At 36.3% G+C, this 19,256-nt stretch overlaps 1 long non-coding RNA gene across 1 annotated transcript in view; it reads right to left on the bottom strand.

The window, feature by feature from the left end:
* Positions 1 to 328: 328 nt before the first annotated feature.
* LOC107052734 overlaps positions 329 to 19,256 on the bottom strand; it is an 80,424-nt gene continuing 61,496 nt past the window's right edge. Inside the window, exon 4 of the long non-coding RNA XR_005857395.2 lies at positions 329 to 1,341. This is a non-coding gene — a long non-coding RNA (uncharacterized LOC107052734). The remainder of the gene's footprint in view (positions 1,342 to 19,256) is intronic.

The following is a 19,256-nucleotide window of genomic DNA, read 5'->3' as shown; positions in this document are numbered from 1 at the left end:
ACCCATCAGGTATGACACACACAATACTGTAAATTAGAGTTTTTACTGTGAAGACTCTTAAAACCTGACTATCCCAACTTAATACAAATTTTCCTATTGCAAGTGCATATTAGACGTCACGAAAAATGTAATATACCAAAATTGATGATGTTCAAACAAAATTATAAATAAGCCATAAACACCTGCAAATTACCACTTATGGTGGTCAAAATATAATAGCTCCATACGCATTATTCGTTTGCATACTTTAACTTTTTCCAAATTTAAACAAATTAGAGAAACAGTATACAACTGTGCATGAGCAACATAGTAGAAATATATATATATATTTTTAACTTATTTAAAACTTTTTAGGAATCAGATAAACAGAAACAGCAGTTTGTTGAAAATCCTTGTAAAAAATCCACTTCTGATATACACTTTTTGTCTGCTTGTGCTTTTGTTGTGGCCCATATATCTACGAAAGGCACCTCTTTCTTATACAATCAAATTACATGTTGAAAGAAACAAACTGAACAATCAAGTTTTTTAGATCAATACAGGAATTTAACATTAAATAGTCTGGCTTTCTTCCTGCTAAGCACCAACCTGTGATCCAGTCAATGACATTTTTTGGGATAAGTTCATATGGAATGAGAACCTCACTCACTACCACAGCAATCTTGGTAAGACAAGCTTTAAAATGATAAGGATTTTGCATATATTTCATGAAGATTAGTAGCCAAAAATGGATCCCAATCCAGAAGCCACATCCTGAACTACATCATTCAAAGTTCCCAAGGTATGAGCCATTCACTGCATATGGGTGGAGACCTATAAATGGTGATAAATGCTGAATCCATTCCTAGTTTCTGTGTCACTGAGAAAAGCTAGAGCACACCTGTACATTTTTGTTTATTTCAAAGCTGAACGAAGCCAGAAAACTGGACCTGGACTTTATAACATTTAAACTGTTTTGCATATCAATCATCCTGTTCATATTAAGTACATGTTTTTGTAGCATTTTTTAGTCCTGCAGATGTTTATATGCTTAATTTTCTGAGATGTTTCACTCAAATTTGTTTTAAATTTTGCAGATGTGACTACAAAAATATGATATTAATGCATAAACACACTTCATATCTAAAATAAAATTGGTTCTCTCAAACATACGTATTGCTGTGCTGAGCAGGATTGAAGTTGGATTGGCATGGTTTTCTTTCAGACGCACTGACATTCTTTGTCGCTAACATGGCCTGAACACAATAGAATTCACTGAAAGTGAAACGATGTGTGAAACCAATTGCTGCGTGATGACTGATTCTTGATCCACTTTGTCCACAAATATCCTCATCTGCTGTTCTGTGAACAAAAAAAAAAACACAAAAACCCAATATCATTGATACAATGCAGCACTATTAGGAAATCAAACATCTTTACCACCACTGTAAAAGCAAATCTGCAGAAGACAGACTCATAAGAGGAAGAATACCAACACACATAAGATCGAACGTGTTGATGACCCAGCCCAGGATAAACATAGGCTTTGCATTTTTTATGATGATTTAATGGAATGTTTCTGTTACAAAACTTTTTTTTCTGTTACAAAACAGTTTTTTTTTTTCACTTCCGCATTAAAAACAAGCATATATGTGATAAAATTAAAATCCCAATATGCCTGAATTTTTTTATTTACTTTTTTTTTTTTTTCCTGGAAAATATATAGCTGAAAACAAAGCATTTTAATTTCAACTTATTATCATAGAGTCTTCTGAGGAATATAATTCACAAGTCAAACTCTCTCATTTTCTTCCGCGATCAAGTTCATCAGCTGGACTATATCTCCCACGAGCCCCTTTTGAAAGCTATGAATGGAATAATGTATGCATCAGAAGTAGTGGCCCACAGCCACTAAAATCAAACACCTGAAATGCTGCATTAGCGAGAAATTTTAGATGTTGGTGTCAGAGGGGATTTCTTAACATTAGAATCTAGGTCTCTGTATTTGTAATAGCAAACTACATTCATATTTTGGAAGCTATCTACAGACTCTGTACTGCTCTATTCTGCACTGTTCCAGGGCTGTTTGCTGTCATATAAGCAGTTACATAATCATGTTCTTCTTTCAGTGTTGTTGCACTTAAATTCCATTGAAGAAGGGAGCAAACTGACCACCAGACATGGCTGATAGGACTGGTAAAAGTAAAGCAACAGAGAATGCAAGATCTGTGCAGTAAGAAAACTTCAGCAGCATGTTGTACAAAATTGTAAAAATATACACACATTTGTAAGAATGGGCCATAAGCCTCTTCTGAGTCACCGAGTGTGATTATTCATTATTGCTGTTATTATTATCATTTGCCTTGCTCTAAAGACGGTACATTTTTATTAAACAGTTGTTCAAATTTTATTAGTAGGAATTTAATTAAATGAACAGATTTATTGCACATGTTTTTATTAATCGGCATGTCATGTAGCTATAAGGAAAAGGCAGACCTAACATACCATTGTTCAGCTTTCAAATGTCAGCAATAGAATGATACAGCATTAGAGCACTTAGCAATTTACTTATTAACTTCTATACTGAACTCTACCCCAGCCCATAAATAAAACAGGAGTTACTCCAAATACAGAAGAGAACTGCATTGAAAAGTATAATCAGAATGAATAAGGATAAAATCTCAGAATGAGAGAAAAAGAAGAAAAAGCAAACAAATTAAAATAACATGATACACTGATTTATATGACATGTTAATCATCTATTATTTATCCTAAGTGCTTTTTTCATTCTCATCTAATTCTGTTCTAGCATCACAGATATACTGTAGTCACCTTTTCCTGAATGTTAATAATTGATAAGCAATATTTAGCTTGCAAATAGGAAGCTAGGGCATACTCTTTGGAGAGGCATGCATTGTGATGGCTTCTCCCCTTGGGTGAAATCTGCTCCATCTGCATAAAATCATTCCATACAGTATTGAGAACTTTGGGAAGCAGAGTCCACTCTTTCCAGTCAACACCTACAGTTCTTTGTCCTCACAGTTAATCCGAACACTTCACTCCTGGCTTATATTCTTCATAGCTTTCAACTTCTTACAGAAAGTCCTTTCTCTCTGCATATTGCTGTTTTGGCTTATCTTATTTTTTTGCTTCGAAGACCCTAGGCAGACACAGAACTCTGCAAAGGAGTGTGTCCTGGGTGTTTATACTAGGATATAATTCACTTCATATTACGTGCATGTGAAAAAGGATGCCAATAGCATATTCAGGGAATTGCACTGGAAATTTCTGATGAGAATTCTGGAGTATCTAATAAGGAGAATTTGAGGAGCCATTGAAAAGCTATGCAAATACACATCAGCTGAGTGTGCACCTGGGAAGTTCAGGAAAGGCAGTGTCAATACTCACAGTGTGCAGATATGAGCATTACATTTTATGCCTACGTATTTCTTTACAAACTCACAGTTCCTTAACTGAGTAAGGATGCAGCAGACTGTAAATTCTATGTTTCTCATGAGAAAATATTTTAACACTTCTCATAAACAATGTTTTGTTAATTTTTGCCTTTTCACTCTGAGCTGGTTTTGTTTCCTTCGCTATCATCCTCTGTGTATCAGGGAGATTAAAATTGCAAAAGTCTTTATAATAATTTGTCCGGTGCTAAAGTTCTAGATGATTATGTTTTTATATTTCAAGTACTATTTAGACGAAAATCATCGCTATGAATAAAATCTGTTTCGCACCAAAACATTCTGACTTCACAGTTGAGCTACAATGATTTATGCTACAGAATCTTGTTTTTGGTACATGTACACTATTCTTTTTTTTCTTTTTCTTTTTCTTTTTTTTTTTTTTTTGCTTGAATTCAGTTTGCCATGTATGACAATGGTTTTACTCTTTACTCTCTATTTCAAAGCCTTTTAAGTAATTTGACCTGATGGCAAAAATGTATACAGATTTTGTTTATATCTCCCAGTTAAAAATTAACTCCTGATGATAATTTTTTTAACCTGTGTTACACTTGCTGCCCAGAAAGCCAACCATATCCTGGGTTGCATCAAGAAAAATGTGACCAAGTTTAGTGAAGTGATGTTGCCCCTCTACTCTGCTCTCATGAGACCCCACCTGGAGTACTGTGTCCAGTTCTGGATCCCTCAACACAAGAAGCACATGGAGCTATTGGAGTGGGTCCAGAGAAGGGCCATGAAGATGATCAGAGGGCTGAAGCACCTCCCCTATGAGGACAGGCTGAGAGAGCTGGGGCTCTTGAGCCTGGAGAAGAGAAGGCCTTACAGCAGCCTTCCAGTATCTGAAGGGACCTACAGGAAAGCTGGGGAGGGACTTTTTATAAGGGCATGTAGTAACAGAACAAAGGGAAATGACTTTAAACTGGAAGAGGGTAGATTTAGACTAGATATTAGGAATAAATTCTTTACTGTGAAGGCGGTGAGACATTGGAACAGGTTGCCCAGTGAAGCTGTGAATGCCCCCTCCCTGGAAGCATTCAAGGCCAGGCTGGATGGGGCTTTGAGCAACCTGGTCTAGAGGGAGGTGTCCCTACCTATAGCAGGGGGTTGGAAGTAGATGGTCTTAAAGTCCCTTCCAACCCAAACCATTCTATGATTCTATGATCCATGCTTCCTGAGGTTTACTGAAGTCATACACTTTTTGCCATTTACTGGTATACTGGCAATACATAAATTTACTGGAAAATATGTTAATAGTGAACATTTTTTTTAAAAGAGGAGAAATTCTATAATTCTGAAGCAGTTGCCTTTATCTGGGAATCTTATATCGATATTCTACTGACATTGTTATGTTGCCTAGCAATTATTTTTTTGACACAGTGTCTCCTATTAAATAGTTGGTTAGCATATTTACTAATCATCTGTCCAAACCATTTGATTTAAAATATTCACTGCTGCTTGCAAATGTGAAAATAACATAATTTCCCAACACTTGAGCTGCTATTATAATGTACCAAAACCAGCTTAATTTAGTTGTATAAATATTCCCATTCACATCGTATTATCAGTAACAGCTGGAAATGAAGCATGAAATTTAACTATTTTCTAGTCAAGTATAATCTAGTGTAATATCTCCTGTAGCTTTAGATGTTGGTATAGATTTCTTTTTAATCCAGTTTTTTAAATTGATTCAGAATGCACATGCCAATCTGACAAAAGGTCTTGGAGTTGATTCCTACTAATACAGATTAAAATTACAACAGAAAATGTCACCTAGCTCTGTGGACACTGAGAAAGGTTGCCAGAAAACTTAAATGCTTTTCTTTTTCTACACAGACTCTTAGAAAGTTTATTTGAACTTTATAAAGTAATTCATTTTAAAAAGTTAAGAGAGAGCAGTGAGAATTAATATTCTATGAGACAAAAATTCTAATGACTATTTCTGAGCAAATAGTTTTTCAAAAAATTCATTAGTTCCTCCCTTACATTTTCTGAAGCTTAGTAAGGATATAAATCATTGATCATATGTTTTTGTTCTCATTTAGATACCAAAAATGCAGTATCTCATTTTTATGGGTTGATACTTGCCAGTAATTACTACACATAATAGCATCTGAAACACCATAATATATACAATTTGATTACAGTAATTTTATTATTTCTCATAAACAGATGGACAGTAGAGCAGGAACATGCCAGAACTATTCACTGTCACAAGGGCTATATAGTTTGAATCAGTTTCTTCAAGAGGAATTAACTTCAATTACACTATTAAAAGAAGTTATTTTAACAATATTTTTATGGTGTACTATGGGATTTTATTTATTAGTGCCATCATGCATTATTAATAGAACAATTCTGCATAAGTAAAACCAGTCTTCTTCAGATAATTTATCTATTTCTGAAATTTTACACAAAACCAACGCTGAAACAAATTTACCAGGTTTTTAAGTTAGTTTAACTTTCTGTTAGGAAATGGCAGCTACTGTGGTTTGGAGAGCCTCAGTTCAGTTCCTGGTGTTATTATTTGTCTTTATTAACATATCCCATATTTTGCTCCGTGACCAACCACTGAACTTCCAACATGACCTTTGTCCCTTTCTGTGCATAGGCTGGACAGTGCTCTTCTAATGAGTATGTATTCAATTTTTATTTATTTGTCTCTTTATTTCTCATTATTCATAGTGTAGCCCTAGGTTCTATACCTAGTGAACAATCCAAGCACTGAAGAAATAATTACCTTTTCCCTTGGGAACACTACCATAACAATTTTTCGTATACTACTGAAAAACCTCAAAAATATTAATCCATCTATCTTTACAAAAGCCCTGTTCAGTAAACAGAGGTTATGTAACAAGCAGTTTACAGATGGCAATTTAAGGCACATGAAATTTAAGTCAACAATTTGACTTAAATTTATGACTGAATTTTAAATGATCTGTTTTTCATAATGCGTAACAACAGTAGAACTTTACAGAGCTAGTCACAGCTTTTGTCAACTTCATTCACAGGTGTGAGTACAACATAAGCCTTATTTACATAATGTTATATTCTGTTAAAAAGGGGATCAGGAAAGCTTTATCTTATCTCAGCTAATACACTTCGTGAAATATTCTTTTCTCCTGGAAAGCAAGAGAAACAGAGATTGCTCTAAGAACAGTGCAGTGTAGTTAGTTTTGAAAAACTCTCAAGAGAGTAGCATGGAACAGGTGTTGGCAGAGAGAACGTGGAAGATTCCAAAAACCTGACCTGTCCAGTATGAGAAGCAGTCCCAAATGAGGTCTTTGAATTGTCAAAAAAATTGTCCCTTATTATGGGAACCAGTAACTGGTTATGGTCTTAGAGGAAAAGAAGGAGAAATGAAAAAGACAATTGGAAACAGCACAAAACTGTGACCTTGGTACCAGTTGGATGACAAACAAGCTAATGCTGAATAGGTATTTTTCCATTGGGTATTTGAGGACTTGTGCTGCAGTCAGACATGGAGAAATTGAGAGCTGCTAAGCAAATAGCAGCGCCATGAAGGAATATATTAATTGCTAGAAGGGGCAGATAATCTTCTTAGAAAATCTGCCTACCTATTAGAATATTTAAAATAACAAACAATGAGGCATACAGAAAGTGTCTGAATTTTAAAAATGGACTTTGGAAAAGCAGAAGCACCAAACCCAAAGATCCTTAAGACTGGGCAGAGCCAACCACAACTTTGTTGCAGTGGATTAAAATGTACAATGACTGGTACAGACATTGAGGAAATTGTCTTTATATGGGTTGTACTGGACATACAATCAAAATTGAAAGACTCTTTACTGCTTCAGGACTTGGGATTTGACTGCAGGCCATCACAGGCCATTGCCATGTAATTGTTATTGCTATCAAAATACTCCCCTAACAATAAAGAAAATAATCTTACTTTCTGTAGAATTTCACACATCTTCAGAAGAACTGGAAGAGGTTCTCTCATGTTCAAATATTGTACTACCTCATATAAAGCTCAATTTTCTTTTTTATCATTTAGCTTTTGGAAAAGCTCTATTATTTCTGATTTTATAGAATTTTACTATTCAGGTTTGGTTAAAGAATTATTGTCAGATCTCAGAGGAGATCAAGTTTGATCCTTTTGACTACACGATGGAGGTTTTCTGATATACTCAAAAACTAATTAAGTTTTGAACAATTGTCCAATTGTACACTCTCTGTTCCAGCAAGTTACAACAGTTTCTGTTTCATACTTTCCCTGCTCTGTTCAACACAAAAAATAAACACTATTTCTCATTTCACAGAACTCTTTGTTTTAGCTTCCCTTTCTTTGGTGTTGCTTATTCCTTCCTCTGTTACATGCACACGTTTGGTTAATTTATCCAATTTAACATCCATTGCATCTCCCTTTCATTTAAGTCTCTTCCATGCTGTGAAGAATGACTGTCCAGGTCCATTTTATTTCTCTAAATATTGCTGCAATATCTACAGAAGCTTCTTTTTCCCTAAAGGGCATTGAGACAGATGCTATATTTTCCATAATGCTTGTGAGTTCTCTTGAGAAAACTTCACTAGGCTTCTGTGGACTACATGACAATACTAAATTATTGTTACTCTTAATAATCTGTTGCTCTGCTGTGATCTCTTGCTCCTCTTAGTCCAATCCTGCAAAAAAAGTTAAGATCCAGGAAGAAAAAAAAAAATTGAATATTTGAATGAATTGCAATTAACCCAAACCAATGGGGACAGATTTATAGAAGTATTTGGCAATACCTCCAGTGGAATTCATAACAAAGACTACAGAGGTAGCTTTTTGAGTTCTGTGGGCACAAAGACATTGACAGGATATTAAAACTGGGGCATGGTTTTCAGATACAGAGTGAATCAGTTTTTACCAAAGCTCATTCAACTAGAAAGCATCCTACATCCCACCTTCAGGCTGTCAAGCACTGTATGCTACATTTACAGATGGCTGAATGAGGACTGCCTGCAGCAGGGGGTTGGAGCCTGATGATCCTTGAGGTCCCTTCCAACCCAAGCCATTCTATGACTCTATGATTCTAGGGAGCAGGGGTATGTCCAGTGAATTCCTTTGGAGAGGCACAGACACAACAGCAAAATCCAGGTTAAATTTACTAGTAGCGCATGATTAGAGTTTGCCATTTTAGTCACTTTCCATTAAAGCATACTGATATTGATACTGACAGATAAAGACAAAAATAGATTTTGTTTGTGTGTGTGTTTAACATTTAATTCATAAAACTTCAAACAGAAATAATTGAGAATTTTCATAATCAGGAAGTTTCTGCAATGGCAAATTAAAAATATTTTTAAAATATTGATCACTGATAATATTAATGGTTGAACGTTTTTGTCACTTTGCCTTTGAGAAATTTCTGGTCTAGTTCCCAGTGGGTCAGTTTATACTTCAAATATGATGTCTTTGCTGTGATTGCAGAAGAAAGTCAGAAGATGATTTAATATGCAGAGCTGCAGACAGTGATGGTCAAGGCTGAGTTTTCAAAAGAGAGTAAAGTATGAAATAACAATATACGTCCTCAATCTTTTCTTAATACTGATGATCTGTTTAAGCGCACTCATCCAGCACCTTTCAAGTAGCAAGTTCTCTTCGGGAAGCATATATAATTTACTTTCGTTATTAATTTTTCTTCAAATATTTAACTGCTTATTTTTTGGACTCTTGTCTTGAACTTGAACTGAGACTCCAGCAAAAAAAAGTAGATTACTATCAGGATTAAAGGACAAAGGCCATATACAATTTAGGATGCCCATTCTAAGACATCTGAAAGAAGTTTTGGAAAAATTAAATATTTATCTTGTGAAATTAGGTCAATTTTTAGTCTTCCAAGCACTGAGGCACACAAAATCATTGGATATGCTTTGTAAATTTTGGTCATATGTACATGTATACATATCTGCATAGATAAATATGATATAGTAAAGTTTATAATCTTCCTTAACTTCCCTGCATAATTGGCTGGAAAGTTTTCACTTGTCACATGGAGTAATATGGACTTATCAAAGTAATTAAGCAGTGTATGACATATTTAGCTATACAAAATATTGGTTGTTAAATAACATATTCACTGATTTTCAATAAATATTTACTATGAGCCCAGGTATCTAATTAAATGGATGATAAATTTCATTGGGGAGATTTTAGAAACAATTCTTTTTTTTTTTTTTTAATTCAAAAACCTGTTCACTTTCAACACTTTTAAATTAACTCCTTATTTGGGTGACTATATTTAAAGTGTGATTTGAATTCCCTGTAGTTCACCTCAGAGGTTTTTTATTTTTACTCCTGGCTAATAAACTAAGAGGCATACCAGTCATACCAGTAAAACCCCAAGCAGGCTGCCCTGTATCATGCTTCACACTTCATCAAGATTCTTCCCTGTGTAGTAATACTATTCATAAGGTTTTATATTTGTTTGGTTTGTTTCTATGGTTATTTTTCCACTTACTTTAGGAAGTGGGATTGTTTTTTCTCAGTTTCCAATCTCCACTAGAACATTTGGAGTTGTCCAGAAAATCACTTAAAGCTCTTACTGGTCAAATAGAGCTGAGTGAACAGACACGTGATTTATCTACATCTGCTTGAATGAGGTGAAAACAGTCTTTCAGATGTACGGAGAAAAATAAAGAAAAGATTTCACCTCCTAAAAGTTTTTTTAAATGACTTGGTTATATCCTCTACAGATGATATACATCTAACATTGTAGATACCACACCTGTCCTTAAAAGCGCATTATTTTGTATCAATAGCTACAGAATAATTACACAGATATTCTCAGATTTATCATTTTCTTTCTCACCCATCCTATGTCCCAGCTCAAACTACACTCTGTTTTTGAAAACAAACAAACAAACAAACAAAAAATGCACAGATAAAAAAACCAAAACATTAATCACAAAAACAGCACAAAACAGAGGGGTCTCACTACAGTATAGGACTTTGACAAATAAGCAGCAAATTGAGTTCCAAAAACATGAACTTAGCACAATGGCTGAGAAAATGCCTTTACGAGTGTGTCCCTTTGATAGCTTCACAGAGATTGGAAACTTGAATTTTTCAGACTTCATAGTATAATCTTTGTCAAAGATCGTGGCAATTAGTCAAGTAACAAGCACGCACAAAGAATTTGAAGAACAAAATAACTGGATTCCGCTTCTTAGAATTTTACTGGGAGTTCATGTGAGTTGCTGGGATTTTCCTCTTCAGTCTACCAACAAATGAGGTATATATCCACTGGTAAAACATAGTGAAGATTATTCAGCCACAGTGACGAGTGCACATCTTTACAACTACAAACTTATTTTTCCCTAGCATTTGGTCTTTAGCATGCTTCCTGGCATGTATTTGCATTGTGTCAGCTCCTAATCCCTAAGAGGGTGTTTTGTGCAATGCCATGTGTCTTTGCTCTGCCCTTGGCAGAGTCTATCCTATAGAGCAACAGTTATGAAGTCATGCATGATAAAGTTTTCTCAACTTTTCCGAGAATAATTTCTTTCTGAGTGGGTTATTTTGTCCATTATCAAAATGATAAGGGATCAAATCCTTATTATCAAAATAATTCAAATATACCTTCCAAGTAGAGATGATATATACTTTGAGACTGCCACCACATGGACAATTAGAAATATACAGAGAAGTCAACAAGCCCCTCAGAAGGCAAACAAGATACAGATTGATATGTTTCTTCAAATCATAGAAGAGTTCATACCCTTCTGAATTCATACCCTTCCAGACCATATTAGCCATAACTGGGATATATTTCAGGTAGCTCACCTGAGACAAATCAGAATCTTCATTTTTTTCTCTTTTTATTCAGGGTGCTATTAAGTCTAACTGTAGTATCGAGAACATCTGAGGAAGTGGTTGCATCCAACACCACAAAGTCTAGAGCTGCAGTCATCTCTTTGTCTCCTCTAATGGGCTCCTGTATGGCCTGAATACATAAACAACAGCTGCAGGATGTTAAAAGCTAGTAACTGCTCAGGCCTGTGTTTCAGGTATTAAATTACTCGAGCCTACAGAGACTTATTTTTGTTCTGATTTTAGAGATGTTGACTAAGTAAATCTTATATTGACAAGAATGCGACCAAATTGGAAGCTAATTTGTTGCTGTCTGATATCAGAAACAATATAACTTGCCCACTGATGCTACACAAAGAACTCTATTCCTAAATAAAGCACTTTGATAAAAAACCATCCTCTTCATGCAATTAGGAAATACAAAAGGTTAAAGCTAGAATCTGAGTTTTAATAATGAAAGATAATAAATCCTGTTTACAGCCCTTACAACAAAAGGCGTACTATAACACAAAAGAGATGGAGAATTCAGTTTCAGAAATATTCTAAAAGCATGTCATCTCAGAGCTATAAATAATGAATTGTTTCAGTACGCTGTGGAAGAAAAAAAATGACAAAGTAGTTTGGCAATTTCAAACAATGTACAAGCCTTTGTCCTCGCTGAAGATGCATAATTAATAACACCACAGAACATGATCTTTTACCAAAACATATTTCAAATGCAGAAAACCCTAGACTGGCACCTTTCAAGAAAAGAACTTTATGTCTTGGGTTAAAATATTAAAGCATGTGACAAGTTGTCATTGCTGTAGTCCTCCTCGGACTCAGTGCATGAAAGTATTTACATTTCTAACTGCCTGTAAGCGTGGAAGATGATCGTTTTGTGTAAGGCCCTATGGTGTCTACTTAATATCTTAAGGGGAAAAAAGAGAAGGAAGGGAAGGGAAGGGAAGGGAAGGGAAGGGAAGGGAAGGGAAGGGAAGGGAAGGGAAGGGAAGGGAAGGGAAGGGAAGGGAAGGGAAGGGAAGGGAAGGGAAGGGAAGGGAAGGGAAGGGAAGGGAAGGGAAGGGAAGGGAAGGGAAGGGAAGGGAAGGGAAGGGAAGGGAAGGGAAGGGAAGGGAAGGGAAGGGAAGGGAAGGGAAGGGAAGGGAAGGGAAGGGAAGGGAAGGGAAGGGAAGGGACAATAAAAATTCAAAGCTCATAAGAAAAGATAGATTAAATACAAGCAGTAGATTAAGAAGTCTAAAAAAATTGAAGTGTAACTTGCAAAGGATATTCAAGATGATAGCAACAAAGTTCTTTCAACACTTCAGAGGCTGGGGAATTGGTGGGAGTATTGATGACAAATGTGTAAAAACACTCAGTGGTGACAAGAGCCACAGCAGAAAAGTTCAGTGAATTCCTTGATGAGTATATTGGAGGCAATCTCACATCAAAAATACTCTGCAGCAGTAAGTCGGAAGGGCTAGAACCACTGGAAATAACTATAACACAAGTATCAAACGAGTAGGCAAGAATTCTGCACATCATTTTGTTTGGATGAACTCACAAGTAAACTCCACTTGAAACTTCAGAAGTGCCACCCCCAGCACAGAAGGTTACAAATAGTCACTGTGCCAGGTGGCACGTAGATTGTCAGCAAGAGTCCCTTCTAGAATGAGGGTCCAGAAGGGCATCCTGGGAAGTACAAAGTGGTATGGTAGCCATCCTAGGGAAGATAGTGGAGTCCATGTTAAAGGATCACTGAGCAGGCTGGCCACAGGTGGGAAAGAATCTCTGTGGTTTCTGTGAGGGAAAATATTGTCTCCTTAATCTTCTGGAGATCCACATGGACAAAGAACACTCAGGGGTTGTAACATTCCTGGAGTTTTAAACAACTTTTGAAAAGGTTACACTTCAAAGTTTATGTGAAAATCAAGAGACAAGAAAAAAAATTTCTTATCTAGGCTGAAGGTGGGTTAAGGACAGGAAGTAAAAGGTTGAATTAATGTCACTTTCCAGGATGTAGAAGAGTCAAGTGGGTTTCCTGAAGGATGAGGGACAGCATAGTTTTTATCTGCCATCATTTTTCCCAAGACTCTTGAAGAAAAGAGTGGATGAATGTGAAATCCTTAATTCTTCTGACAGAACTAAGCTCTTCTGGGAAGTCAGATGTTGTGACCATGCCCAACAATTCCATAAGGGCTCCTTAAAATGGAGTGACTAAGCAGAAATGTGGCAAGTGAGCTTCAGTGTAGATAAAAACACCTAAGGAAAGTAAATCAGATTGTTCCTACTGTAGTGTTGAATGCAGAGCTGCAAATGAGGAAACAGATACTATAGTCATCACCGACAGGTTCTTGAAATCGTTTGCTTAATGGGCAGGAATGGCCAAAGGAAGCAACAAAGTGTTTTGCATCATCTAGAATGACACTGAAAAGAGAGAATATTATTTTTCTATTGGATAAAAATGTGATGAGCTTAAATCTTGAGCTCAATGTGTACTTCTGATTCTTGCATGTCAGGAAGGAAGAAGAATTTAAAAATGTACAGAAGGTACAGAATGCAGATAAAACGCCAGTAGGGCAGAGAAGCTCCTGTTGTGACAGAGATCAGGGTTTTTCAGTTTGAAAACAAGATGAGTATGAAGGATAGAATTGGGGTTCACAAAATCATGGGAACAGTAGATAATAATGTGGAATTGTTGAAGTTCTTGAAGTCCAGCAATAGGAGAACAAGATAACATGATTAAACCAACAAATTTATTTAAAGAAGTTTATAAAAGAAGTTTCTAACACAGGAGATAGAATGCAATGCACCAGTGTTCTGATAATGAAAAGTGTCAACAAGCTGCAAAGGGAATTAGGAAAAGTGATATACAACACTTTCAGGACCTGTTGGTGTATATTGTAGTGTAAGGCCAGAGAGATGGGAGCTATGCTGTTTACATATTCATTTCAACATGAAATCAAAATACTGCTGAAGTCCACAATCACATGCTTTTATATGTACTTGGGAACAAGAGAATACTCCAAGCTTCCCTTACTCTCAGGGAGCTTAAGTAAGTTAGTTGAATATTTGAATGTTCAAGTGCCTTAGGAAAGTAATAAAATAAATTCTGAAAGAAACCCTTTATTGCAGAAAATTTTATACAAATGACAGGCAGTATAGTGTTAACTATAAATATTATTGCACAGAGTATGTTTACATTACACTTGAGCAGTATATTTGCTGATCATTTTTCATTCTTGGACCAACATCAATTCCAACATGCCAGCCATTGCATCAAGAAGAGATTTTCAATAAACTTTTCATTCTTTCCCTACAAAAAAAATTATAAGTTTTAATAAACTGCTGCTTTGGATTTTGTATTATGAAGTTAAAAAATTCCCTAGAACATTGATGGTGTCCAAAATAAAACCAAATTATAATGCCCACAGGGGAGTTAAAGATCAAACAGTCTGTGACAGACAACTATTTGCTGTGTGCCTACTTCACGTATCAAATCAACTTCTTATAATATTAGCTTTTAGGAAACCATCTCTAATTCTGCCTCATTGCTAACTTCATGAAAAAGTTGAACGAAACTGCCTCTATACATAATGTTATTTTCAAGACTTCCACTTCATCCAAAAATTAGATGTTTTGCTAGAGGAAAATAAAGTAGATAATAAAGCATGATTGAGAGGACCTGTGAGGTTGACATTCGCTTTGGGTGATGTTTATTCTCCCATTGGATACTACTCACATAACTAGCACTGCTGATTCCAGTGGAAGACTTTGGAAAGAAGAGACAAAGAAAAATATTTATCTTCAACCTCATTAAAAGCTTCCCTGTTGTTCATCTGTGGGAGTTTATTTGCCAGAAATGTTTATATTCTTAATTAGAATGATGATAATACAATAAAATGATGATAATAATTATCACTCTTTGTGGTGATAATTATTATTGTCTATAAAACAATATGGTCCTGGTCTAGAAGAATTAGATCACGTAGAGCAGGTGGATATGTACATGTGAGAAGGAAGTTGCTGAGGAAGATTATAAAGCAAATGGTAACTTTTTGCCATTTGGTGGATGAATGTACAACAAAGAACTGTGAGAAACACAACAGAAGACTGATACATATACTTTTTCCTTCTTTACAGTGCAAGCTCAGAATAGATTATTAGGTTCTTTTCTAGCTGAGATTCAGTGCCTACTTACAGGGTATTGACAGAGGGCAATGCTGAGAGTTAAGCAGCAGTGTGGTCATGCATGTTTCAGCAGAAGTGGCATGTTGCTTGCAAAAATACAAACTTTGTTAGGTTACACCTCCGGATCATCTTCCCTAAATATGTTTCAGTGACACAGGAATAATCACATAAAAACAGCTAGCCCCCCAAATTGTATTACAGCTTCTTCATCTGCATGTTCTTAAATGCTTGATGCTTGGAAAAAAGCTCCCTCTTCAAGGAAGAATTTGAAGACTTGTTTATCAGTAAACTGCAGTTGATGCTGATGTGTACTGCATTACCACTCATTTCTTTCTCTGATCTGTTTAGAAAGTGGAACTCCACCTGAGAAAGTGGAATTTCCCTGTTGATTATTATCGTACTCATCACACTAGTCATACTCTGCACAAGAAAAGGTGGCATCAAGATAAGCCTTGAGCCTTTGTGCAGGCCAACTCTGTTCACTTTGGATGATTTAATTCAGTCACATGTAGCCTTTTGCTAGAAGATGTCTGTACATTTACTGGCCAAACATAATGATAAGAATTTAACTGTTTGATGTAGTTTAAAGGCCAGATGGTTTAATAGCATTCTGTTTCCTTCACAATTATGGACAACAAATGTGGAAATGGCAGTGTTCTATAATATCTGATATTTCAATAGTTACACTATTTTTTTCAGCTTTGGAAGAACTCTGTTCAATTATCACTGTTCAGTGGAATTTCAGAAATGGCAACTAAGAAAAATGCCTTTCCAAAACTAATTCATTTTGCATATACAGTAGTGCAAGCAGACTGAAAAGTACTTTTCTTCCTAGTGAACATTCATTGCCTTGAGCAAACAGTGATAGTTTTCTTTTCAACTTCATTTTTGGCACAATGTCCTCACTAAACCAGACTGCACTAGACTTTCAGGCTTATAAATCTTGACTACACACAAGCTTATTGTACATGCATTTCAGAGACTGTTCTTACTGCACTCCAAAAAGCTCATAATTAGAGTCCTTTTTCTGAGACCTTTTCTTCTATTTTATCTGATTACTGAAAGATTAAATAGTTTGCACATTCCTGGGGAACAAACTTTTTACTTTGAACTTAAAATCTTTAGAAAGTTGGGGAACAATGAAGAGAAAATACGAACAGCTAACCAACATTAGGGAAAATAATTGAAATGCTAAACATCTGGTTTTGACAGAAAATAGATATGTTACAGCTAGAAACAACTTCAGATATCTTATGATAATTACTATAAAAATCTGAACAGAAAAAGTCAGTGGAGTCAACTTTTCTGGGAACTTCAAACACACTTTGAAGAATGTCTGTTTTCAGCCTTGATCTGAGCCAGAGGAAAATCTAGTAATTGAGTTTAAGATTAGAAATGAGCATTACATTTAAAAATGTTTAAATGTGAAAATTGTCTCTGGGTGATAAAACTTGTTTGGTAATTTAAAATGAGATTTTTCTTTTCTTTTAATATGATATCTTCCTTTAACCTAATCCATAATGATTACTGCTCAGTGTGCCTACAAGGAATTGTTACATCACTATTCATGGTTTAGCAAAGATAAAAAATCAAGTTAAAACAATACCAGACTTTTAAAATTATTATTATTATTCCTGAAAAACAAGTAATAATGTTTTCAGCTGATCAGAGGTCCTTTCTTTCTTCAGTTCTAGTTTTCCTTTTAATTATGTAATATATAAATTACAGCCATCTTAACAGCTTAAAGAGGTATCCCATCAACTCTTAGAAACAAAAGGGCTTCCTCATTTCTCACTGTTACATAGCATAAAGATTTTTCTTTTTTTGTTCTGAGAATTGAAAATATAAACCTTCCTTTTTTGTTGATATATAGAATTTCAGCATGTGGAACTGACATGGCAAAATATAACACAGTTGACTGATGTAAAGTTTTGATCTAAAATTAGTGTAAGTTTTCAATTCTACTAAATTTATATATCCTGGTAAGAGCAACCATATATCACCACACAGTAATACATGGAAGCAAATAGTGTTAATGCATAGGTAGTAAACCAATAATGCTATGAAAAGGCAAACTGAAACAAAAAACAAACAAACAAACAAAAAAAGAGAGAGAAAATTTGAGAATCAGAATCATAGAATATGAGTTGGAAGGGAACCACAAAGATCACTGCATCCAACTCCTGGTTCCCCAAAGGACCATCCAAAAATCAGACAATATGTCTGAGAGCATTGTCCAGATGCTTCGTGAACTCCAGTACTGCTTCTCTTGGAGCCTGTTTCAGCACTTGGCCACCCTCTCAGTGAGGAACCTTATTCCTATCCCCCCTTGCAGCAGCCTCACACCATTCCATTGAGTCCTGTTGCTGTCATCAGAGAGAGCAGATCAGGATTGCCCCTCCTCTCCCATGTGAGGAACTGTAGGCCGCCATGAGGTCTCCTCTCAATTTCCTCTTCTCTGGGCTGAAAAAGCCAAGGGCCCTCAGCTGCTCCATATATGCCTTTCCCTGTAGACCCTTTACTATCTTCCTAGACCTCCTTTGGACATTTTCTAGTAATTTTATGTCCTTTTTGTACTGCGGTGCCCAAAACTGTACACAGTACTCAAGGTGAGGGCACACTAGTGCAGTGCAGAGCGGGACAATCACTAGTCTCAACTGGCTAGCAATGCCATTCCTGATGCAACCCAGGATACAATTGGTCTTCCTGGCTGCCTGGGCACACTGTTGACTCATGTTCAACTTGCTGTCAATCAAGACATCCAAATCTCTTTCATTGGGGCTGCTCTCCAGTCTCTCATTCCCCAGTCTGTATGAAAAGCTAGGGATGTGCCTTCCCATAACTTGTTCTTGTTAAACTTCATGCAGTTGGTGATTGTCCAGCTCTCTAATTTGTCAAGATCCCCCTGCTAGGCCTCTCCACACTCAACAGTCAACAGATCCTTCCAGTTTAGTATCATTAGCAAACACCTTCCAGTCACAGCAGTTTGTAATACCTTCTGGCCACTGCAGCACCAGTGAGCGGAGCAGCTTCCCAGCCTCAGCCCTCCCCAGCCCACCACACAACCTGGAGCCATGGATGTGGCATCAGAATAAACCTGCCCCATCTGCAAAGTTGGGATGATGTCACCTATGTAACTCCTTGTATCCACCAACTTTGTTATGGCTGTGCGTTCTGGTGAGCAAGGAAAAAGCTGACTTGTGGCATGTGAGGGTACAAAATAAAGATCATCCAACAATTGTTGAAGTGAGATGATGATTATCTTGATTACTCTATACTGCAGTCCATATAACACTCAGATAATCAGATAATGGCCTGCAGGATGTGCAGGGTCCTGCAGAGTCAGTGCTCATTACTCCTGAGCACAACTTCCCACTCAAGGTGTGGGCTGCCTTTTTCCAAGAACATATGTATGTTTGTAAATATACACTGAGAAAAGGCACTGTATCAGAAATCCTAAGTCATGGCCTGAAACAGTGATTGAGCACCCGGTGGGAAGGCAGAGCCAACCCAGGGGAGCATTACAGGCTTGTAGTGTCCTTGCCTGAGTCCTCCACAGGCATCTTGAGCTCTCATAATAAAACAATTTTGGTTGCAACAGGCATTAGCTCTGAAGTGCAGAAAAGCCTTTTACACAAATAAGAGGGAAACTCTTCTTAAAGTTGTTAGGATCTCAACAAGCTAGTCATAGTTTGCAAGGACAGAAGTGACTTGGGAACAAATAGCAACTACTGACTCAGTGTGAAGCTATTTTATTTTAGCATATTGTATCAAATTAACAACATACTTGAATTTGACCAGCTATTTTCAGTGTAGCA

The sequence above is a fragment of the Gallus gallus genome, chromosome 2 (assembly GCF_016699485.2).
Source record: "Gallus gallus isolate bGalGal1 chromosome 2, bGalGal1.mat.broiler.GRCg7b, whole genome shotgun sequence".
NCBI lineage: Eukaryota > Metazoa > Chordata > Aves > Galliformes > Phasianidae > Gallus > Gallus gallus.
The sequence above is the reverse complement of the archived record's forward strand: the minus strand, read 5'-3'. Positions and strand labels throughout refer to the sequence as shown.